This window comes from Mercenaria mercenaria, chromosome 8, assembly GCF_021730395.1.
Source record: "Mercenaria mercenaria strain notata chromosome 8, MADL_Memer_1, whole genome shotgun sequence".
In the NCBI taxonomy this organism is placed as follows: domain Eukaryota; kingdom Metazoa; phylum Mollusca; class Bivalvia; order Venerida; family Veneridae; genus Mercenaria; species Mercenaria mercenaria.
This window is the reverse complement of record NC_069368.1, coordinates 57321478-57347579: the sequence shown is the minus strand read 5'-3', so window position 1 is coordinate 57347579 and position 26102 is coordinate 57321478. Positions and strand designations below refer to the sequence as shown.

Sequence of the window (26102 nt, the reverse complement as noted above, 5' to 3'; positions counted from 1 at the left end):
CACGTGCTTGGATTCAGTGTTGTTATATTTAAGCCGGTGCAAGGGGGCATAAGGGGTGTTGCACTCTCCTTTACCTGTCATGAACAAGGTTAATCAAACTATGCCTGCTATTTTTTCTCCATTTTACGTGGTTACGTTCTATGATTCCAAAGGATCTTTTTATAGGTGTTATTGACTATCATAACAGTAATCTTTAAGTGCCGTGTGGCTATCATTAAACATGCCCACGTACTTGGATTCAGTGCTGTTACATTTTCTTGTCCTTTGGGATCATGGAGTTCATTCAGTATCTATGTCATAGAATTCTGCTTACGTCGGTGCCGAGGGGCATGACTGGTGTGACACTTTATAATCTGTTATGACTCATTCAAACCGAGTTTGTTTTCTGTTTTGCTTGGTTCCATGGATCTTCGTACAGGTTTTAATATTTTAAAACCTTCCCAGTGGTCTATATAACTTTAATAAAGTAAAGTAAAGTAAGTATATTTATTCGATTAGAAAAGTTGCATTAACGTAGCATATACATTTGAAAATACATTTAATTTAGCGGCCACCCGTGTTTAATAACCAGTCAGTTCACTTTCCAAACTGACTTTTTGTTCTGAAATCAACTTGTCTTAAGCAGTCACCTGCCTTTAATAGTGCGATTGTGTCTCTTCTTTGACTGACTGCTTAATACAGGTTCGCCTGTATTTATAAAATGACCTATGCACTTTAATTACCATTAATCTATCTGCTGCTGCAAATAAACAGTATTGCATTTCACGCATTGCATTACTCGATGTAATGAAGCTGGTATATTGCAAAATTAAGTGATTTTGTCCAGGAAGTTGTCAAGAAATAAATTCTTTTTTATGCGTTTCTGGGTCCGGTTTATGCAAACATTTGGCAGGTTGAACAAAATAGTGATCATGTTTCGGAAGAAGTGTGTTTCTTTGTCAAAATGCAAATGAATGAATTGCAGAACACTATCATTCTTTTCCTGGTAATTTGTAAAACTTCTGCTGATAAACTAGTCCTGTCAGTGAATATTTTAAAGTAAAAATCTGGCAGTAATAGGCCATTGGAGTTTGATCTATGTATGTAAACAAAGATACCGCATGCGATAGACTCATAATCGTATTTATCGTTTAGATGCCAGCTGAGTTCATAAAGAAAATATTTGCAACGTAGATAAATAGTATTTAATTAGAAAATGTTATCATTATGCCAAAGACAAAGAATGAACTTGTTTAAAATACTGGTGTACTAAGAAAATTTCTTATAACATTTGTAACTCCGTGATGCCCATGTTTGGACATCTAATGTATATTTTATACAATGAATTAAGTACAAGAATATGTTTTGTAGAATATATATTCATTTCACAATTAAGGAGTGTTAAAACACTTTTTACCCTATACACGTACGTATTAATAAAACACGAACACGACTCAAAAAGCAAAGTGTATGCAAGTACTTGAACAACTAAATGATGCTATTACAACTGCTGTATGACTGTTTTAAAATTTTGTCAAGAGTTTACAAGATCAAAACCTGCCTGATCATCAAAGACAACTTCTTGACATGTTTTAATCAATCAAACATTTTTCATCAATTTTCTGTCAGTCACTTTACGTCATTCCCTATCTTCAGTCATGCTGAGGTCGATCGTATTTTTTTAATTTCTGGAACTGAGTCTAATATTCAAATATCCACTCATGTCAGTACTGCTGATTACATAATACAGAATAATGTATGGTGGCTGATTTCAGCCAATTTCATCTTGCTATCTTTCGGCCCATCCACTGCGATATTTTGCTAATTTAGTTTTACTTATTTTCTTCTTTAATCATGATTGTTCTGTTCTTTTGCCCCAATCACACAAATAGAACACCATTTTGCAGTGTTTTGTTCTTCTATTGTCTCGATCTACCAAGATAGATAGATAGATACTTTTATTTCCTCCATAATATGAAGAGCACAAACGGCAGAACAAGTCGACACTTAAAAAGCGCAGTTATCGGTCGTTTCGGTATGTTTGACACATCGAGATAACGAAACAACTCACGTTATGTCGAGAGCAACATAACGAGATAGAAACATAACGAAAAATACAACTACTTATCGTTCTATTGTTACTGTTGGAGCGGCGAACGAATTATGACATTTACCGTACAACAAGATATCATCACATAAATTCAGAAACCAACATAGTCTTGGGCAAAACAAAATAGAAAAAGTGGAAACTTCACAGGTCGTTCAACACGACAAATACGAAAATGTTGCAGGCTCGGTTTGATTGAGCGGTTTAAGGCTTTTTGAGTCGTGTTCGTGTATTATTATTACGTACGTGCATATGGTAAAAAGTGTTTTAACACTCATTAATTGTGAAATGAATCAGTATTCTACAAAACATATTCTTGTACTTAATTCATTGTATAAAATATACATTAGATGTTTTAATGAGCTTCTTCAATAGACAAACATACAATATTAGAAAAACAGAAATGACGTCGGCACACCAAACGGACGTCGACGTTAAGACACAACAATTGGCGCATACAAACGTATTTGAAAATATGACGACGTCTTTGTAGGTTCAACTATAATACATACTTCTTAATACATTTGTTCAAAGTAAATTAATGCAGATGTTATTATGTAGGGATAATACACGTTTTTTTTTGTGTATTAACGTCTGCAGAAGCCCGCGGGATTGTTTGTGACCGAGACCGAAGGTCGAGGTCACAAACATATCCCAATGGCTTCTGCAGGCGTTAATACACATAACAAACGTGTATTGTCGCTATTCTTGCATAAAAAAACATTACACGACGACTAAATGCATTGTTTTATATGTGATGACTTGACGATTCCGGTACATTTTTTATTTACCATTCTTGTTGTTCTTGGAAACTGTAACATGTTTTAAATATCCATAACCGGGGCACACATAACAACAACACTACTAAAAGCGTGATTTGAAGGTTTTTGAGCATTTTATTTTTATTTTTAGTTATTACAAACGTTACATTACACATAATTTTGCATATAACTTAAAAATCTGATAAACAGGAACCCAATTATTTTAAGAGTAACAACTTTACATTCGAATTATTTTGAGTACGAACAAACAGAGTACGGATGAGTACGAAGCTAGTGACTAGTTTTCGAGGTTTATTATATGAATTCTGCGAACAATCAGGTAAAAACAAACCGACTGATACTAACAAAAATCATTAATATAATACCTAAAAACGGGCAATAGCACAAGTTACACGCGATACTTTTTTATTCACATTTATTTACAGTAACTGTTCAGACGCTTTGTAAAGGGAGTAAACTCTAAGAGAAGCTAGTGCGTACATAGATGGGGGCAGTACGTTTGGGGTTGGAAACTGATACAGCTAAACATACTATGGATTACATTGTATCTATAATGCTACAAGAAGAGGTTATTATGGAAGAAACAAGATGCAGATGCCAAATATCAGTCTGCGCAGAAATACATACATACGTCCCTGGCAAAGCATTTCAAAAATAAAAATCATGTATTAACAGCACGTGAATTGCCTTGTTTGCACACGATTTTTCTCCTGTTTATACATGGGCGGATCCAGTGAAAAAAGTAGTTTTTATGCAAGAATTTAAGATAATACACGTAAAATCATCATTACATAACTTTGTCAAATGATACATAAACTTCCAAAGCGACTTGCCCAGTATTTTGTTTTTAAAGTGGAAATAACAATAAAATATTTATGATTCAAATATTAGAGATTCTTCATGAAAAATAAAAAGTTTATTACCAAGACGTTAATATACGGCTTGGTTGTGCCTTCTTGCCATACTGGCACACCTAGTATCAGAGTTGCCAGATGGCTATTATGAAACTAAGTGTGCCATTATGACTAGAAGGCACAACTAGCCGTATATTGATCTTTTTTATTACATAACTTCGCTTCATCTCTATCTTCATATTTTCATTGTAATCATTTTGCACTAATCTATGGTTGTATTGCTTTTGTCATCAACAGTGGAATCATTATTTGAGCCGTGCCATGGGAAAACCAACATAGTGGGTTTGCGACCAGCATGGATCCAGACCAGCCTGCGCATCCGCGCAGTCTGGTCAGGATCCATGCTGTTCGCTAACAGTTTCTCTAATTCCAATAGGCTTTAAAAGCGAACAGCATGGAGCCTGACCAGACTGCGCGGATGCGCAGGCTGGTCTGGATCCATGCTGGTCGCAAACCCACTATGTTGGTTTTCCCATGGCACGGCTCAATTTTGAAAATCGATCTGAAAATAATTCAGCACCAATTCAATGTGAGGCTGCCGAATTGACAAATGTATTGATTAAAATCATTTATCACTACAATTGAATTAATATTTCTTTTACTGAACACATGCTGAAACAAATTGCACAAAATGCCGCTCTGAAATGATTTTCTTTCAGACATGCAGGGTTTATTGTATCTAAATGTCTTTTCGTATGTTTAATGAGAGGGATTCGTTCATTTATGTCAATACGTGTTTCTTTGATCTTAAGCAGACGTCAATATTTCTTTCAAAATGAAAGTAAAAACAAAATGTTAAGGCGATTTGGACGCATTTACCTCTAAGAATTTACAGGGCAATTCAAGACTATGACTCCATGCATGTCTTTCATTATATAATTGGGTCCTCATATTTATTATTTATTCATTCGTCAAAGACAGCCATGGTAATTTAGATCAGCTGCATGTAGATTTAATATTCATTTAATGTTATTTGGTTATTTAAGGATTTATATACCAGTTCTGATTAAGACAAACAGAGAAGACAATTTATTCTGAGTAACAAAGAAAGTGACAGTTCGAAAGAAATATATGTTTGTAACGTTTGTGTTGTGACGCGAAAGCCCTGTGGTAAGATTCGGAAGTTGAAAGTCAGCCTAATAATCCATTGATTTCGGCAAAATTAACTAGATAAACAGAATTCAATAAGTTGTATTATTGCCGTTTTTAAATCTTTACTGAACATATAGGCAAGTTCTTTAAATTTGGCCATTTTACGTATTTTTAAGATAAACATGGCAGTCATAACAGAATATAAGCATCAGCAACACGTAATTTAATAGATTTTCCAACCAAAGAAGCAGTTAACTCGACTTTTCGTAGTTTGAATAGTTCGGTGCGTTTAATGTGGTTGTCCTTTTTCTATATGATGTAAGTGAAATTCACTTTTTTCAAATTCTAACATTTTATGCGAACGAAAACTTACAACTTTCTTTAAAAAGTGAATGCCTCTCACAGTTGCAGACAATCTACCAAATTCTATTTCTGGTGAAATTTAAAAGAAGAGCATTGCAAGCGCAGAACACAATCAAGCAAAAAATAGCATACTCGCTATAAATGAGTCAATGGAATGTTCTACACCTCTCACGTCCTTAGTACCGGTTTAAGCGGAACTATCTTATACAAATATACAATTAATGTACGTCTGTTAGTAATTTGATTTCCCTTAAATACCTTAAAAATGCTTAAAAATGCGTGGATTGGTGATATCAATCTTAATAAGAACATTGTTAGTATAAAAGCTTTTTTCAGCTCAATATTTTGATACTTCATATAAAATTCTTTTACCAGAGGGCACAATTATACTCCTGTTGAAACGCCCGCTAAAAGAGAACTAATATTACGCCAGTCATAGTACTTTAATCTTATTCATTGAAAAGCACTCATGTAATTCTGCTTACACTAGGCAATAAATTATAAATGGCATTGGATGAACCTTATCATTTTCACATTTCAAATCCAAATACCCTAGATGAATAGCCTGTAAATAGCAAGTAAAATTTTTACCGCTTATCCTGAAAATTCATTGAATTAAGATTTTATACATGAACTGTTGAAACAGATGTTGTTTCATCTGGCAGAAGAATGTCTAATGAATTTATTTAAATGATAATAGAAAATGTCTGAAAATCCCATTTTAGTGCTGGCCTAGTCAGATTTCTATTTATATGGCCAAGTAACGTAGTTGTTCAATGCTTTAACAAGTGACCATTTACACATAAGTGTTAAATATATGATAGACTGTCACTAGATTATTCGTAAGACTTTCGCCACACACCATTTCTAATATTTGTTTATCATTTGTAAATTGATTTACTTTAACGTTTAAAGTGTTCGTATACAAGACATATTATATTGTTGCTACATACAACCTGTACATCTGTGAAATTATTTTGTTCGTCCAGATTGTTTTTCGAAATTATTATAGGTTATTAGCTTTGTATCGGGAAATATGCACGAGTTCTTCAGCGGAAATATTGCGCGACTTTAGGAGCGCAATATTCTTCCGCAGAAGAACGAGTGCATATTTCCCGATGCAAAGATAATAACCTTTTTATTACATACGCATCTACACGTATAAATATTATGTAATTATCATAAATATGTTCAATAGCCTGAATAGGATTGACAATACTGAAATAAACAGAGAAAAATAGTGCAACAACACACACTGAATTACGTCACGCACCCGATATAAAATTCAGGCGTCAGTATATGGAAAAATATTGACGTTTCCGGTACCAGTGTAACTTAACGGGGAATAGAAACGAGTATGTAATAATTGCAAGTATTGAACTGATGTTTAGTGTGCATAGATGTAATGATGATTCACATACTAATTTGCTTCAATTTCTGTGAAAAGTATGGTGTACACGGAAAGCTCTTTTCAGTTTACCTGTCGTTCATAACAATGTTGACTGCTGCTGCTGCTTAATCATATACATATCGATTAGAGACACTTTAGTACTGATATTTTCTTGGCATTTCAGTAGATCTCTCTGATTTGTGTAATTTATTTAAGAGTACAAGGAGAATCTTATATGACTGCCTGTGTAAGACAGGGTTTTTCCAAACGAAAGGAGTAGCGTGAATTTGAACACCGAGCGGTAGGTACGCAAGAAGATTACCATCAAGTATAACGACTATATACGACACATTCCTTTAGAATTAATTCTAGCATAAAACTGCTGTTATTGTCACTTTTCGGGGGTGATTTAACAGGAATGAAAACGTATGTTAACAGAAAGATTCTCGCGCTCACGTGCTGTTATAACACCTTTTTATATATGCGCGTTCCGTGGCAAAGCATAAACGTGTTACGGCCCCAAAACCGATAATTCAAAAGGAAATGACGTCAACGTGAAAAAAAAACGTATACTTTACCGCACATTTCATGGACATTTAAGGTAGTTCTGCACTTTTGGATCGAAATTTTTTCTACAATGTAGAATTTGATTAAACTCTGAATTTTCAAAACTTCGGAATATACTTAGAAAAATCAGCAAATAAAAACGATAGGGTCGTATGCTTGATTTTTTGCTAGACTGATTTGAAAAGTTTGGACCGCACGCAATTTTTCATAATGGGAGCCTATGGGAAAATCGCAACTTTCATAACATTTTCGCGAATAATTTTTTTTCTAAAATGTAGATTTTAATGAAACTTCTCACAGTCGTAAATAAACATATGGCCTATAATGTGGTGAAATAAAATGTATAGGTCCGTGTGCTTATTTTTGTGATATTTGGCCATGATTAAAGTGAACCGCCTATTTCAAGCGAATTTTAAGACATTATTTTGAATTATTTAACGTGTCACATGTTTTAATAAGATATTTTAACTTTAGAAATATAGTAACTGTCCCATTTTAATAAATTAACGCACAGGTTGCCATTAATTCATAAAATGATTTTCATTTCCGTACGCCGAATCCAGGCTTTATTCTACGTTTTCCGGACAAGTGACGTTACGCCATCACTTCCGGCTTATCAAACGTGCAGAACTACCTTAATGACGTTGAGGGACAATGTATTTATTTACTTGGTTTTTTACGCGATTTATGCTTGAATAGCGTTAGCGCACGTTCTTTTCTTGTACCAACAGATCCCTCGGGAGTCTGCAGATGTTATAACACGAAAACACATGCGTTATCCTTACATTAGAAACGATGTCGTAACAAACACTTCCGGTTATGAATATTACGAATTATTCGCGAACAGTATGGACGTGTTTAAGGTTGCTGACTTCAAATCACTTGCCCCTCATCGGTGTGGGTTCGAGCCATATTCGGGGCGTTGAATTCTGCATGTGAGGAAGCCATCCAGCTGGCTTACGGAAGGTCGGTGGTTCTACCCAGGTGCCCGCTCGTGATAAAATGACCTATAATTGTGTCGATGCGACGCTAAACCCAACAAAATAAAAAAAAAGAAAAGAAAACTTCTAGTTACTTATCTTGATCTCTTATAAACATTCAAAAATCAAGAGAAAGGAGTTCTTATCTTTACCCTAAATCTTATACTTCAGTTGTGTACAATTCTATACCAAAATGGAGAGACTGATTAAATTAGATTAATAAGATTAAACGGTGTGCCTGTCATGTCTATTTATAAGTTCATGTATCATTGTATGTATTATGTTATTATGTTGTATTTACTATACATGTTGTTGTTAATTGTCCATGTATGTGCACTCCTTACCGAAATACATCTATCTAAGTTAACCTACATATATCACAGTAAAACACCCTATGTAATGGGTCTTTTTGTTCCAAGGATTTAAATAGATATCTAACAGAATGTAAGAAAACTGAATAATGTCACAAAATCTTGTTTATATGTGACTGACCACCTATATATAAAAACAAAACGAAACCAATACAATTATTAATGAATGAGCAAAGTTAGCTTTATTTCAAATTTAAAATATGTTCTGTATAACTGACTATCTAAGTCTAGAACAATTAGCTAACAAACATCCTGATTTATCGCATAGTTCATCTCTTTCACATCAGAAAGTCGATAGTGAGCTCCAGAGACTGAATATATTTAGATGAAATACTTATTTCCAAGGTAACTATACGACTGATGACAATAAGTTAATTTCATTTCCAAGGTAACACTATTTTATAAGATATCAATAGGTTTTCTTTCATTGCAGTTTATGAAATCAATTTGTCAAGACAGTGGATTGAAACCGCAGGTAGGAGAAGAATTTATTATTTAGTTTGAAATTGTACGATAGGTGTTTAAAATTGAATTAAAGATGCATTGCTTTGTATTTAGTATGTATAGGAATTTCATCTGTTCAAAAATAAAAATGTTCATTAAAGATCTAACTAATTAATGATAATTCTAATCAAATCGAGCACCGAATGCCGTTTTGTGTTACATTGACATACTTCAGCAAAAGTCGACTAAATACATTGAGGCGTGACTGCATGTACTCATGGGAATATTGCGTTACGCCACACATTTACAAACTTGAATTGATCTGCACAAACTTGAATTGATCTGCACACTTTGGCGCCATATAACCTATACTGTGTTGGTGCACCGTAAAACCCAAATAAACATGATCTGCACACATCAGTTTTCTATGGCATTGTTGTTGTTGTTTTTTTTTTTCAGATCAAACATGAAAGCACATATCGGAATCATTTGTTTGTGTGTTATTTTGGCAGCAAGCAACCCTCTGCCATTTACGGGTAACTTTTTGAAGTAGTGTTTCCACTTTTTTCTGTTTTAAAGACAGTCGGTAAAAGTATCATGTAAGAGTAATATGGACAATAAATAAACATTATCTAAACTTGCTAAATGCTTTAAATACATATTTGCAGAAGAATAATAACCTAATTTCAAACATATTTTATGATATTATATGTTAATGTTTATCTTTAACACTAAACTAGAACATTCTATTTGGCGTTAATTTCCTTTCAAAATGTTTCATACACGACTGAGCAAACTCATAAAAATAATAGGAAAATTTGACAAGGACCTCGCGGGTAACTTTGCGCATGTCTCATGATGACGACATGCCAGTACGGCAGGCCCATTTTATTGATAATTTGTTGGTTATTGGTTACAAAAGATATGCAAAAATTATCATGATAATAATGGTTATCACGGAATTAGAGAAATATGTATAAGATTCCATTGATACCTTTTATGTCAGACATCGCGTTATGTTACGTTAATTCAGTTGTAGCAGACGCCTATACTTGATTCCAACAATATTTTAACAACAGTGTCGGCAATATCCAAATACAATGTACTTTATAATTATAAAAAACATATTGGTGGTATCCGGTTGCCCCCGACAATAAGCATGCATTGTTTTGCTCGTCAATGCTGTATACACAAGGCGGAGTTAATCGCAATGATAAGAAGAATCGTTTGGTACCCGTATCGATCAGGTTCGGGTTAGCTACTTTTTTTTTGAAAAATACGAAATGTTAAAACTGTCTCTGTGAAGTTCAGTTATTTCCCGCCAAAATGCATTAAAAATGGCTAACAATACTCATGTTTCCCTCAATAAAAAATGTTACAGCTGTAATTTTGGTAATTTTTCACTTACATGTCTTTTACGGCTGTAATTTTAAGTCCTTAAACCAAAATGCCTTGATAAACATAAAATGCGTTTCCAAGCGGGGATATTAGAATAATTTAATGAAAAATGTAATGTATTAAAAGTATTTTTGTTTATTTTTTGTAAAAGATAACCAATTCAAATCCTTGAAACAAAACAAATACTACAGAATATCAGAATATATGGGCAGTTTTCTTATTGCAGATGATCTTCCAATAGAGTACGACTTTTCCGCATTTCGGTTTAGTCCATTACATTTCCTTCGTTCCTACCCAAGGATGTTTCAATATATGGACTCTGATGCAATGATTGATACACCAGATGTCGTGGATACAGATATGTGAAAACCAGTTGCCATGGATACAGATATGTGAACGTAAAAACTAACTTCAAAATATTGTTGACAAGAGCGAACGTGTCATTACCTTTATATGAACTATTTCTTTATGCTTCTTTTTCATGCATTTATTATGAAGTTGTTAATTTGTTCTCAAAGCTTTCGGTTTACTATTTGGTATATTTGTGATAAGTGTATATTGTTATTGTGAAAAGGCTTATTTCTTGTGATATCTAATGTGTTTGCAATTAAATTCGTAAATGGAAAGGTGTCTATATGACATATATTTATTTTAAACTAATTATAAAATGCACTTTTATAAATTAATACCTGATACTCATAGAATGTTTAAAAGCGTAGCGACTGTTTAAAATCAAACCAATTGGCTACATTGATTTTATTAAAGGGCATATAATCAATGGAATTAAGCCTGCAAAGTGTTATTCAAATCTAGTTAAAGTACATGTATTTCTAAAAGCAACAACTATCTATTTAAATTAATTTTATACAGTAAAACAGTTATTTTCATCTTTTAGTACCTTGAAGTCACATATGACATAGTTTTCAGATTGCAATTTATTGTTGACATGAGCTGCTGTTAGGTTAGTGATATGTTGTAAGGCTTGTTTGTGTCCATTAGAACAGAATGTTGACACTTTACATTAAAGTCTCGATGTACTGGTTAAGAAATTAAAGAGCGTGTGTTTCTCTCTTTCATTTCTAGCGAAAGCTATAGCTAAAAAGACTTTTCTAAAGCTACTGATGATAAAATAATATTTTAGCGTATATTACTTCAGCAATTATTCAAGGAATCAATTATTCAAGGAATTGCTGGAAGTCAACTTGGCAGATTATATCAGACAGTGACCACGTTCTTGAAAATTTGCGAATTGATATACATGTACTGTCAATGTCAGTAGAAAGTCGTCTCTTGTTTATCTGGCGTACATATGGTGTACATGTTTGTCTGTTTATTCCCAATAACGAAAAAGTTAGCACATCATGTCTAGTCTTACCATTTGTTTTCTTTGTTACCCCATGAACCTCGTCTTTCTGTCTTGTACAATTTATGGCAAAACATATGTACTTGTTTGTGAAACGCGCATTTCTATATATATCAATACATTTGTACATTTCGTACTTCATATTTGATCTATTATGACTATTTTAGCCTTCGGTACAGTAAATGCAAGATGGTTGAACAAATTACAGTAACTCTTAGGTCAAACTTCTTTTACAATCTCCTAGATGAGTCCATCTGGTTATCGACACAAACACTTTTGACACATAATAATTACTGTTGACTTTATCTATAATTATCGTTGCCCAATTTCTGTTACGCTCATCCAATAGAGGCCGAATCTAAATACTTCTTGAAATTTCTAACAAACATCAAAAGGGTATCTTTCCTCCACAACTGGTGGGTTATTGTTAAATCCTGGATGCTATGACTGTTTCTTATGATATTTGATATGATATAATACTGTATGTGTTTTGCTATACATGTATATATGTTTGTTGTCTTTGCCATTCTTGTATGCATCTGTAAATGGCCAAAGGCAAATTATTTTGAGGAATATGCCAATAAAAATGAAATGAAATAAATGTTAAATCATTTATCTTAAAAGCAGCCAGTAACAATATCCCTACCTACATAAATCAAACAAAAGTTAAACCGTTTTGCTCCTCTTGAAAAATTGATTGTGATAAAAGAGAAGTACCTAATCTTAGATCATCAGATTCTCCGCCTTTTAAGTGAAATCTACCTTAACCCGAATGAGACTGATAATGATCTAGAGTCCTTATAGGGTCATTAGGTTACATGTATCAATGGTTTAAATAACAGAGTCATACGAAATGTCTTTTCCTCTCCTCTTTGTCCTGTTTAATGCTTCTTTATAGCTATTAATGAATGGTGCTAAGTATCTAGACAGAATATCATGTTAGTCCAGTGTAAACGAAAGATGACGCCTCTCTCTAAAGCACCGAGATCAATGTCACTGTTAAATACTTTTTTTGCAAAGGCCATTGAACACCATATGTTTTCAACCAAATATTTAACTATCTATTTGATTCCCGTTTTCGTACTCCAGTGTCCAGTGTGTCCAGTATAGTTTCATTCATTCATGATGTTTTCGTATTAACTTTCTGTGGGGCATTCTATAATAGTTTATAAGTGCAAGTTGTCTTCTTCGATATCACAGGGATTTGACAAACTCTGGCATAAACGTGTGCTTTCCAAACCGGGATACGCTTGAGTAACAAGATCTATATCTATATGGTTTCCAAAGTATTTTTCAATTGAACGCCACGTGCTTTTAAACCCTCATGGGTTATGTGTTATGTTGATCTTACATTCTTTCGAGCATACATATATATTTTACTTGTAAGATCCGTAGTGTAAAACGCAACAAGTCAATAGATTCTTTTAAAACTATCCTAAACACAGAGATCTTGTTTCGAACTTCGTTTGAACTCTGTGTTACGGAAAAGTTTTTTTTTAAAAAGTACACAATATAATGTTATCTATATGTACGTGTAGTAAGACATTTCATTGTAACCCTTGTATTGCTGTTTTGCTGATATCAATCTAATATGAAATGACACGTGTGTGTGTGCATATATATATAATATATGAACTGAATTCATTTATATTAGATACTGATATGATGCAAAAAAAAATAAAAATCTACACGGGCTTTCGTGACACATGTGTGTGTGTGTGCATATATATATAATATATGAACTGAATTCCTTTATATTAAATACTGATATGATGCAAAAAAATAAAAAATCTACACGGGCTTTCGTGACACATGTGTGTGTGTGTGCATATATATATATTATATGAACTGAATTCCTTTATATTAGAAACTGATATGAGGCAAAAAAAAATAAAAATCTACACGGGCTTTCGTAAAGACTGTTGTTCCCGAGGAATCGGTTTTGGCCCTTTACTCTTTCTTATTTTATTAATGACATCGTCGAAGAATACAGATCTAGTACTAAGACTACATATAATTGTTTATCAGACCGACGGAACAATTTCGACATGAGCAGAGAAATGGCTAGTGACTTTCAATCCCATTAAATCCAAATCTCTTCACATCTTTAGAAAATGGAATCGTCAACCCCACCTCCCCTCCAAATGTTCGCCAATCAACACATACCCGATTTTCTTTAACATTAACATCTAGGAATCTTCCTGCAAAGGATTGATTTTATCACTCTTATAGAGACATATAGAAAACGTATACAACAGGGTAAAAATGATGCGCAAATTGAAGTTGTCAATGGACTGTCGCCCTCTTGAAACAATTAATAATTTTTTATAAGATACTATCCTCGAATACGCTGACGTAATAGGAGCAACTGCACTAAATATGAATTTAATCAACAGGACAAATACAAAATGAATGTACACGCATCGCCTACGGTGCTACCAACCATGTATCGTTGGAAAAATTATGTAAAAATGCAAATTGGGAAGCTCTGTCCGACAAACAATACACAAACTAATTATTTTCTTTAAAATAAAGTATAACCTTACACCAGCCTACCTATCCTCTCTTGTTCCTGACTCGGGGAATTCACGTTACAATATTACAAATTCTGAACATTTTAATGTCGGTCCTGCTATAAAAACTTTCGTTTACAATTCTTTTCTGCCCACTTCTATACGAAATTTGAACATACTTGCACCAGTCATTAGCAACTCTAAAACTTTATCTTCCTTTCAAAAATCAACGCACTCCGTTACTTTGGTAACAAGGAACTCCAAGTGCTCCACACAGAACTGCGCACTTAATGTTCTCCGCTTATATATCATCTTTTACTACAAATATATCCCCAACACCATTGTGTCGATGTGGAAAACTTGAATCTCACTAATTACACGTGTTTTAACGTTTTCTTAAATAGTTTGCACGAATTCGATATTGATTTTGACACGGTTCTGTTGGCTAACCCAAACTTTTTTGATCGGGAAATCACTATTATATATTCGCCTACCTACATATCTGACAGCAAGAGATTCCTTTGGTTTACATTACGGTTCCCATGAAACATGTTATACCTTTCTTTATTTTTTCTTCCTTCTCATATATTCGTCGTTTTGTTTCAAATACAATAAATGTATGTAAAGTTTTCATCATTTCTTAATTACTTTTGGTATTTCTGTACAATTATTTCCTAGTTTGTTTGTTTTCTTGTTTTCTAAGTCTTGTCCTAATACAACTCCAACACCAAAGCATTTGTAAAAAGTATTTTGTAAGTTTATACAATCATTTATGTTTGTTTGTTTGTTTGTTTTGGGTTAACGCCGTTTTTCAACAGTATTTCAGTTATGTAACGGCGGGCAGCTAACCTAAATAAAATCTGGAAAGTAGATCCCTCGGAAGCACCGAGAACAAGGCGAACAGTGAAAATTGCAGACTCGATTTGATTGAGTCTGTTCATGAGCAGTAATGGAAAATGCAACACTGCCCACGCCCCCTAGCACAGTCTTAAGCAGTATTTTCAATCTTCAAATCTAAATGAGTTGAAATCAATGATCCCGAAGGTCCAGAAAATATAACAACACTGGCCTGTTACCGGATTCTGTACTTGTACAAACCTTTTCTCCTCAAGTAACTGCCAACTTGCCCATATGAATCAGAGATGGAGGACGAATGATATCAGATACAAAGTAATTTATCAAATCGTCACGGAGAACATAATGCCCGCCCGAGAATCGAGCTCACGGCTCCGCGATCCGTAGATCGGTGCTCTCTCTATTTAGCTAAGCGGGCGGTTGTACATATATAACTGAGAATAAATATGTTTTTGTTTTTGCAGACCTACTTTGCTATGAATGGCTGTATGGATGTGTTTGGTGTGTTCTGTGCTTCCTGGAAGTCTACCGTTACCTTTTATCTTTTACTTGTGCCTTAATTTGTTTTGATTTTCTATCAAATTGGGATGGATTTCTACTATTACATCTATTGTTAGATTTTTGTATTCCTCAAAATATAGCATAGAGTTTAATATCGGTGCGTACATTATTCTTCTGACTTTGTATATATTTTTAAAACACCAAGCGCAGCAATGAAGATGACATGTATTTAACTACGTGCTTCTTTCCGCCAATGAAAAATAATTTGCTGTGCTTATGTATTTAACCAAACCTGCAGAAACACAAACAATAAGTTCGGTAATAGTAATTCCTTTAGAAAACGATAATTACAAGTAAAGGACATAAACTTTGTTAACTTTGTACAAATTTGGTAAATAGCAAACCTCTGTACCTTATTTTACGAAACAAAATGATGGCTAAACTCATATGTAGTGAAAAGTGCATCCCGTCTACTCAGCTCAGTAGGGAGAGCACAGATCTACGTATATCGGCGTCATTTGTTCATCCTCGAGCGAGACGTACGTTCTCCGTGGCGATTTATAATAGTAAGAAGACAGTTCGTCTTTCGCCTCTGTAAATGTGAATTTGTTGGCATTTACTTACGGAGAACAGGTTAATACTGGTACAGAGTCAAAGAACACTAGTAAGGTTAATTGCCCGCGGCGTTACATGACTGAAATACTGTTAAATAGCGTTAAATCCAAAATAAACAAACAAACAAACAAAAGTGAAGAGTGCAGTATTATTTTTCAACAAAAGGACACATTTGTTTAAATGTATCTGTTCATACGACAAAAGCGCGACATAATGTATCAACGTACTTATATAGATGTATAAAGAAGTTTTTAAAAAGACGGGGAACGATCTAGTTAAAGCTATCTGTTTATTAAGGGAATAAATTGCAACAATTTCAACACTGATGGTTTCACCTTGACGAATTTAGTACATGTAAATACCAAATACGGCATACGTTAGGAGTGTTGAAGCACTAACTTTTTATGTATTTGTTTATCCTGTATTATACCTTAAAATCAAGTATTGAAAGACATGTCAGCACGTTCTTACTTTATGTCATAGTGCACTTTTACAAATAAAATATTTTGATGATTGTATTAAAACTGTGTCAAGAATTTACAACATCGAAACATGCCTCATCACCAAAACTGACAATTCCTTGACATGTCTTAATCAATCAAACTTCTTCTTTTAATTTCCTCTCCGTCATTCAACGTCAGTCATATTGAGGTTGAGCGTGTTTTTTATATTTTATTTTCATAACTTAATCCAGTGTTCAAATATCCCCTTGTGCCATTACTTTTGATTTCATAATTCAGAAAAAAATGTCATTTACATGCAAAACTATATTTGTAATGATTCGTTTCGAGATATTTTAATAGCTTGAGTTACAAATTTCCGCTTTTTGAAAAATATGTTTTCAATCTAGTAACATGTAAAACGAAGCAATATGGTGAAGCTATGGTGACTGATTTGTGCCATTTCGTTATGGCACCACGAGGAATGTCACGACGCCAAACATAGCACCGTGTAACGTCGTAATGACACCCCGCAAAACGTCGCATGGCACTAGCTGTATAATTGAGATGGGGGACTCACAAATATTCTATAAGTCGTACCATTTTAGTTACCTTTATCATCAATTTACAAGGCTTTTACATGTTTTACAGAGCAATATCTGGCGGGGCGACGTTAAGTAGAGCAACATAACGACGTTTCAAAGAGAGACGTTAGGCAGAGCGACGTTCTGTGCGACAACATTCGGCGCAGAGGCATTCGGCGGGCGACGTTCGGTGCGGCGCCATAACGACGGTCGGTGGGGTGGCATTTAACTGTGCGAAACTACATAACGAAAAGGCGCAAAACAGTCACCTTATGAAATGGGGACATTCCACAATTATATTTATTAACTGCGTTCTTTTAAATGAATTTTGTTAAAAGCCTTAGCTCATGGTGTAGATGAGTAGATTACTAGTAATGCCACAGTCGCACTGCGACAGCGATTACCCTCGATCGTGTCAGTCATGTGACCTAAGCAGGGTTTTCTTCTATGCCAGCCTGGAAGTCATACAATAAGAACTGTCCCCGACTCGCCTGCGAACCGAAAGCATGACTGGTCACAAGACCATGAGGGTTTGTCGTACCATCACCAAAGACTACCTACGATCTACTACGATTGGCAAAGAACAATCGTGGGACTGATATGTTGCTGTTTGCGTACAATGTATCGAATTCAGACATTTTCACAATTAAGCTTTGTAGTCTCATGTAAAAACGTACAGAATATTAAATATATTAATCTATTTTTAGAGGTGGGTTTTACCCGTTTCCAAAATTAATACTTACTTTCTGAAATCAGGTAGTACTTATTTTATTCCAAACAACATCTAAATTTCTGCGCTACATCAAATAGTTCCTTTCATGAGTAATGCGGGTGAATTTTCAATGATAAAGTAGTGTTCCAGCCCTGGTTACAATTCAAACTGACCATTTAGATTACGTAAGATTTATCAATGATAAAATAGTCCAGCCAACGATTACATCGCTGACTTCAGTTTAGATTATGTAAGTTCCAGTTGGTCTGAGGTATTAATGATTAAGAATAACCTTCATGTTTAGTAAATCAGTACAAACAGGTTTATTTGTTATGGACCAGGTATTGATTAAACTTCTTGAATAGCACATTTCCAGATTACAGGTATCAGTCACAAATTAGACCTTTCTAAAGTAAACGTATTACGAAACGGAAATATGAATTTCGCTAAATTTTTAGCTAATTGGTGGTCTAGGAGACAATTTATCCAATAAGTAATGCAATAGTACAACTACCTTAGAGCATTATTGAAAATAAATATTGTACGAATTCAGTATTCCGTTTCCGATTTACGTTTACGTTAGAAAGGTCTACTAGTAGTAACAAACATTCATTCAACAGAGATTTTGGACAGTAGAATTCTATAGCACATAAAATTAACTACTGTTAGTATTGTATTTGCACATTCTAATCTGTACCTTGCCAGTGATGCAAAATTATTTTTTAATTAAAGCACTGAAATAGTTTGAATGTTTCGTACATTTTGTTGGTATATCCGCTATTTTAATGTAATATCCCTATATAAATATGAGACTTTTTGCGAATAGTTTTAATTTAATAAAAGAAAACGCTCATGAAATATTCTAACAATAAATGAAAAGAGACAGTTAAAATATGAACATCTGCATAATATAAATAAATGAGCCGTGCCATGGGAAAACCAACATAGTGGGTTTGCGACCAGCATGGATCCAGACCAGCCTGCGCATCCGCGCAGTCTGGTCAGGCTCCATGCTGTTCGCTTTTAAAGTAGGAATAGAAAACTGTTAGCGAAACATGGATCCTGACCAGACTGGCGAGCGCAGCTGGTCTGGATCCATGCGTCGCAAACCCACTATGTGTTGTCATGCAGGCTCAAATGTACACTAGTATCATTTGACTTTGAACAAATAGTGTAGTGACAAAAGTTATAAATCAAAGAAATAAATGGATAGTTTACTATACATTTCAAGCTATTTCATATAACAAGTGAAGCTATGCGAAACTTTCCAAACTATTATTTTCCATGATGTTTTCCATGATGTTATAAGATAATATTTTGATATATTCAGAGATTGTATTTTTATCAATCATTGCTTTACATCGACGAAAAATGACAAAAGATTAAAGAAGTATTTTGACGGATTAATTTTGAAGTTGTAAACTATTACACCGATTATTTATCTTGTTACTATAAATAACAAAAAAAAAATATATATAATGTTTTATTTTCGTTACATATTTAACTTAAGAACACCCATTCTGACAGATGCTGGTTGTTTATTGTTTGACACAGCTAAAATACTATTCAGCTGGTTATGTTATCAAGAGTCAATTAACTTAAACCAATGTAGCATTCAACTTCTCCACAAAATTTGAGTTGAGAACAAATTCTCTCTGGTCACATTGTCACTATCTAAGTTTGAACTCGCAACATTTTGAGTTGGCTCATATGCTGATAATGTTAGCATAAAACTTTCTTACAAAATAAGAAAGATGTTTATGAACGAGAATTTTGTTTTCCCCACTCTTGTTTTCAAAAAAAAAATTATATTAACAAATTACTGTATGTAACTTTCATATAATTATTTTCTTTTTGATAAACATAGATTTCAAACAAATGGTATTCTTTAAAGTGTCACGTAACAGAAACTTTATTTTCTCCTCAGTATAATTTTTGTTTTCTTTCACCAATGGCAATGCAGAACATGTGATTTAATTTTTTGAGAGTTTTTCTGAAATATTATTTCTTAAAACTAATGTCATAAATCTCAGTAAAATCAATCTAAAATTCAGCATAAATCAGATAATCTACCTAACAGGAGCTATTGGGTCTGAAAGAAGTTTATTGCATGTTATTCATCACAGAAGTTAAAATAAGCATTTTCTGTAATCCGGTCTGCCCAGTTCTAGGACATGTTTGAAATGTTTTTACATTACTTAAACAAAAAGAATATGAGCCGTGCCATGGGAAAACCAACATAGTGGGTTTGCGACAAGCATGGATCCAGACCAGCCTGCGCATCCGTGCAGTCTGGTCAGGCTCCATGCTGTTCGCTTTTAAAGCCTATTGGAATTGGTGAAACTGTTAGCGAACAGCATGGATCCTGACCAGACTGCGCGGATGCGCAAGCTGGTCTGGATCCATGCTGGTCGCATACCCACTTTGTTGGTTTTTCCATGGCACGGCTCATATGTCTAACACCATACAACCAGTACACTGAGTTTATATAAACAACACACAGCTCTCTCAATGTTTGTCAGAATCATTTACCTATAAACCTGGCTATTATAGAGTCATTCTAAAAATAGATACAGGGGATGATTTGTGAATGTGTACAATGTAGATGTTATCATATCAGAGGATTAAATGATCAATAAATGTGTTTATATTGAGCTTTTCAAAAATGCTTACAAAGTATTTAGACTTGCTGATGTTTCATAATAATATATACATTGGTGTTCGGTTTGTTACTTTAAATATTGTAATTTGATGGCACAATAATTATTTATTAGTGTGGTATTAATAGAACATCATATGCCTATATGTGCCATTTTGGAGGAGTGGATAATAACTTAATGTGACTGTTTTTATCTCAAGCGTTTAATCTGTTTGTTTCTTTTCTCGAGATGAAATGTGTCCTATGAAACGTTTAATGCAATGGGAGACTTTGGTCAGTTTTCTCCCTTTCATACTCTATTAAAGTAAGTAGGTCCTTTCAATTGGATTACTCTGTTGTTATCACTATGTTATTTGTAACAATATGATGTAAATGAAGCTGAGTTATTGATCATCATGACTGTTGATTTAAAAATGCCTTCAGCTACATATTCTATAAACACTCAAGTGTCTAATTTTGACATTCCAGACATTTAATTTAACAAAAATGCAAGATATCTCATAGGCAAAACAGCGATAAAGTCAGAGGATTTCAAATGATGGGACCTACTTACGATTTTATTATCTTGGACATAATCCAATAAGGGAGACAATTTGAAACTAACCAAAGTCCCTCATTGTATTTGTTAACAGACAACCTGTAAATGCAATCATTCTCTGCATCATCTGATGTGTAAACGAGTGGCATTAACTCTAAACAGCCAACGAAAGAAGTCTGCAACAACCCGCCTCCATCAGTCTTCCCAAGCCTTTGATTAATAAATTTTAATCAGTTAGTGAACGAAACTGGGCCAAATACCGTTCTGCTACAATTCACTCAGAGGCAGGTTGATAACTACCATATTTTTATATGACGTTACATGTATCTTTGTAACAGAAATAATGACTATTTTTATGAAGTATCGTTTCCTTTTTTTTAAATACGCTTGCAGATGTCATAATTTCATTTCATTTTTGAAAGACCCCAGCCATCAATAGAAAAATAATGAATATCGGAACATGGCTGGTGTTTGATCTATCGGGAAAAACAACGTTACTGAAAAAAAGAACTCTTTCATATTTCTTTCTAAACGGCAGTCGAAGAGAAAGATAATTGCATTACGACTGTGGATAAATGCTTATTTTGTCTATATGCGTTGCACCTGTAGAAGTTGTTAAATTCGTGTTTCAGGAAAGAAAACACAACCTACTGAGCTGTTGTTGTGGGCGTTCTTATCAATGTGCAATATCAAACAGGGTACAAAATGTGCACATGTAATTTGTTGTTTTATTCTTATTCAGTCTGATAAAGCTCGCCAGTGGCATATGTAGGTTGTTTATATTAATTTACAAGATTAGATATTTACAGAGCATCAATGTCCAAATTAAGACAATGACAGGAACATAAATATATATGAGCCGTGCCATGAGAAAACCAAATTAGTGGGTTTGCGACCAGCAAGGATCCAGACCAGCCTGCGCATCCGCGCAGTCTGGTCAGGATCCATGCTGTTCGCTTTTAAAGCCTACTGCAATTAGCGAAACCATTAGCGAACAGCATGGATCTTCGGATGCGCAGGCTGGTCTGGATCCATGCTGGTCGCAAAGCCACTATGTTGGTTTTCTCATGGCACGGCTCATATCTAGTCTAAGTGTGGGTGCTGGAAAATAATAATGCCTTATTTCTTCCCATCATTGAATTACATATGATATTTAGAAGGATGTTGTTATCTAAATTTGATAATTATCTATATAGAACATTGTTTCATTGAGCAAAGCAAAACTATGGAAGCCCTACAGAGACTTCTAACTACAAAACTTTTGATTTAACAAATAGTCAAAGCCTTCGAGTGTTTTTCGTCTTATTTATCTCGGTTCAGCTGGTGTTCAGGAATTGAACCGCATGGGCGTTAGTGCTTTATGATTGATGTGCTTGGTCTTGTCCGGCCTGTTTCCCTTATGTTAATCACTTGTAGGTATTTTTCTATGTAATAAATTTGGCATTTATATACGGCTATAAGTTGGACATTCTTTGGTAATTTTGACATTTTCAGCTGATGAAAGCGATTAGACACTAAATTTAAAGGGGATTTTAGGCTGGTGTTCAGGAATTGAACCGCATGGGCGTTAGTGCTTTATGATTGATGTGCTTGGTCTTGTCCGGCCTGTTTCCCTTATGTTAATCACTTGTAGGTATTTTTCTATGTAATAAATTTGGCATTTATATACGGCTATAAGTTGGACATTCTTTGGTAATTTTGACATTTTCAGCTGATGAAAGCGATTAGACACTAAATTTAAAGTTACAAGCTAAAATTGCTTATTTAAAGCTGTTCTTTTTGAAGTTTTATTGAAATGGAGTTTCAATTTTATAGTCACGGCCTATTTAAAACATGAGATTTTTGTAACTTAATTATGCCCAAACTTACTGCTGATGGAGAACAATAACCACGTATAACAGAAAATATTTTGCTGTGTAGGAACGTATGATTTGACTAATTTAACCATACCAAGGTGACTAAGATATATTCAAGTATTTTGAATCATAAATTGAACATAACAAGTTTACAGTTTTAATGGGAAGGGATCTTAGTTTGTAGGAAGTGTCTATGGGTACGGATCGGTACCTCTAGACAAGCCTGTTAGGGTTTTCTGGCGGTTTTCGTAAACCGCACACTGCTATGCTAAATATCGGTCACTCATGGGATGCACAGGTTCATCGAGTTGTTCTTACAATCATTTCATCGGAAAATTTTTTTTCGTGCGAATCACTGCACGTTCACAATTTTACATGTGCATACAGTAAAACTTTGATACACCGAAATTGCATTGTGTACACAACGGTAGCGCTTTCATACTTTCGCACATTGTGTACACTACGGTAGCGCTTTCATACTGTCGCACTGACAAACGGAATGAATGACGTCACGCTCTATGTATAGAATGCCGAAATTGTACCCATAAAGGTTTAGAAAATATCATTAGAGTGTAAATATATATGTACTGTGTTGGAGAAAATATCCTCCTAAATTGTAGTCCGATGGTTTTATTCACTCTCGCTCAATGCTTAGTTACTTTAATACATACCAGTTTCGTATGCATGCAAATATATTGTATTATTAAAGAAGATGAGCTCTTTATGCTTAATTCTAATAAAACATATGTTCTGTTCTGGTACGGACAGGCCTCGATCTTGACGGTAGCCCGGTAGCCCGAGGCTACCAGTTTTTCAGAAGGACTACCGAATTTCCCAAGCTGGGTAGTCCGTCGGGCTACTAAGTTTTCAAACATGTTAATAATAAAAGCGTGAAATTTCACCGATTTATCTGATGTTTCCTTTTAAATGACAACGATATTTTCGGTCCGCATAACACCGGTCGGCCATTTTTCCGAAATTTAAATCCCTTAATTTTCACAATAATTACAAAAAGAACTTCATGAATCTGAAATGTACATCCTAGATACTAGCTTTCGTATATTTATGCATGAATTGATGACTTCAGATTTGCAATATATAAAGTAACTTTACAAAATTCAGAAATTACATCCCTAAAAATTACCTGGATTGACTGGAATTTACCCGCGAATCGTAAAGATATCAAAACGTCATGCCAGTAATTTTCCATTCCACGAGCACGTGCGACCTATCGTATCGCCGTTACTTAAATGTTTATCGACAGGTACACAAAAAATGCTTGTAGTGCATTCATTTTTTAATATAATCGCTTCAAATTTTCACTACCGCTTCAGAAATAAAACAGTTTGAATTCTATAACGATTTTAATAAGATGTCGACAGAAATGTAGGCAAAATTCTATAAAAACGATAGAAGTTTCATAAATTATTTGTAAAATTTCAAACAGCGCGATCTTAATTATTTATTTATTTCTAAAAGTAAATAAATAATACATACTATGGTCATAAAATTCAGACTTTTGACAAGAAAGTACAAAAAACAGAATCAAAAAATCTTTAAATAATGAAAAAGCGGCAGCAATTTAAATACATCGAGTAAAACGATTTTTGGCAAACAGATTTCTGCAAGTGCGGATGAATAGGTTACGGGACCTCGTGAACGTAAATAAAAACAATGATTGTTTTAAAATAAAGCAGTATGATGTGGCTGTGGTTTTTAATAAGTTTAATAAGTAAATGAATCTTTGTACATGTCTTTTTTGACTCGACACTATGTTAGATATTCTTTTCAAACAATAATGTAAATTCCTTGAGGGCAAATAGGTCACAGAGGTAGGATATCAACTATTAACGTTTGACACATTTACCTGTCAGTTTGTACGGGATATTGCGCATTCGCTTTTAAAAAAAATTAAAGAAGATACTTTTTTACTGATTTCTTCTCAGCAATTTAAAGAACCGAGGCCGTACGATCAGACAGTGATGTGTCACATGGCGCGAAAAGATGACGTAATGCCATGACAATCTCGGGCAACTAAACCCCTTTGATCTCCACTTTAGATGACAGGATACCGACACACTTCTTTTAGCTCTTTGAGGGGGTTTTAATTGATGATGAAAACAAGGCCAATTACTTGTTTATCAACAGAATAATTACCGATAATTGTTAATGTTTTTTTTCGCTTTAAACACGGGTGGGTTGATGATGATTATTGTGTCCACGTCGCCCCAGACTGTGATAATAGGCTACATTTACTTGATCATAATGCAAAAAAAAAAATAAATACCGACCTACCGACCCTACTTTTTTTGGCCATGCCACCAGAAACAACATTTTTTGGGGGTTGGGGGCGGGGGGCTAACCAGGCTGATCCATTATTGCAGTTAAATTTGAACAGCTAGATTATATTTTAAAGGCCCTGGCTAAAAAAGTAAGTTTTAGAAGGGTAGTGCAAATTTGAACCCCACGCCTGGCATCTAGATACTGGTATAGGTCTTACTTTTTTTCTACAGTTTTCTCCCATAATTTCTGTCTGCTAGTTACTTGAATATTGTAACATGGTTATCCACTTACGTTGGCTTAGCCTGCCCATGGATGGTGTGGGTAGGTTTGTTGCCTACCATTTAAATAACTGAATGTTGAATCAAGCATAAACTAAAATACATCATATTTACAAACAAAATAATTTCGGGCAATTAAAAATGTTTTCTGGCAAATGGTTTTCTTAACTTACTTGCCCGAAAGGACAATTGCTGAAAAAAAAATAAGGTGAAGACTGTAATATATTTTTCTCTTTTCCAAAATGGGACTACCAGAAACCTGGTCGGGCTACTTGATTTCACAAGTTGGTAGCCCTGCTGCTGGCTACCAGCAAAAGTAGGTTAAGATCGAGGCCTCCGTTTTTCTAGAGATTATGGTTATTTACATTTCAAATTTTGTTGAAAAAAAAATGAAATAACAAATAAGACTAAGTTTGTGAGTGCAATATCTAAATCGTGGCAAAAACATTGAAAAATAGCAAAACAAATTCATTCTTAAAAATACGGTCAATTGTTTGCCTCTAACATCATTACTCCAG

At 34.3% G+C, this 26102-nt stretch overlaps 1 long non-coding RNA gene across 1 annotated transcript; it reads left to right on the top strand.

The window, feature by feature from the left end:
- The first annotated feature begins 8895 nt into the window (after window positions 1-8895).
- Window positions 8896-12341, top strand: LOC123565721 (uncharacterized). The gene is made up of 3 exons (XR_006689217.2): window positions 8896-9020; window positions 9449-9525; window positions 10614-12341. It is a non-coding gene; the product is annotated as an uncharacterized LOC123565721 (long non-coding RNA).
- Window positions 12342-26102: the final 13761 nt, after the last annotated feature.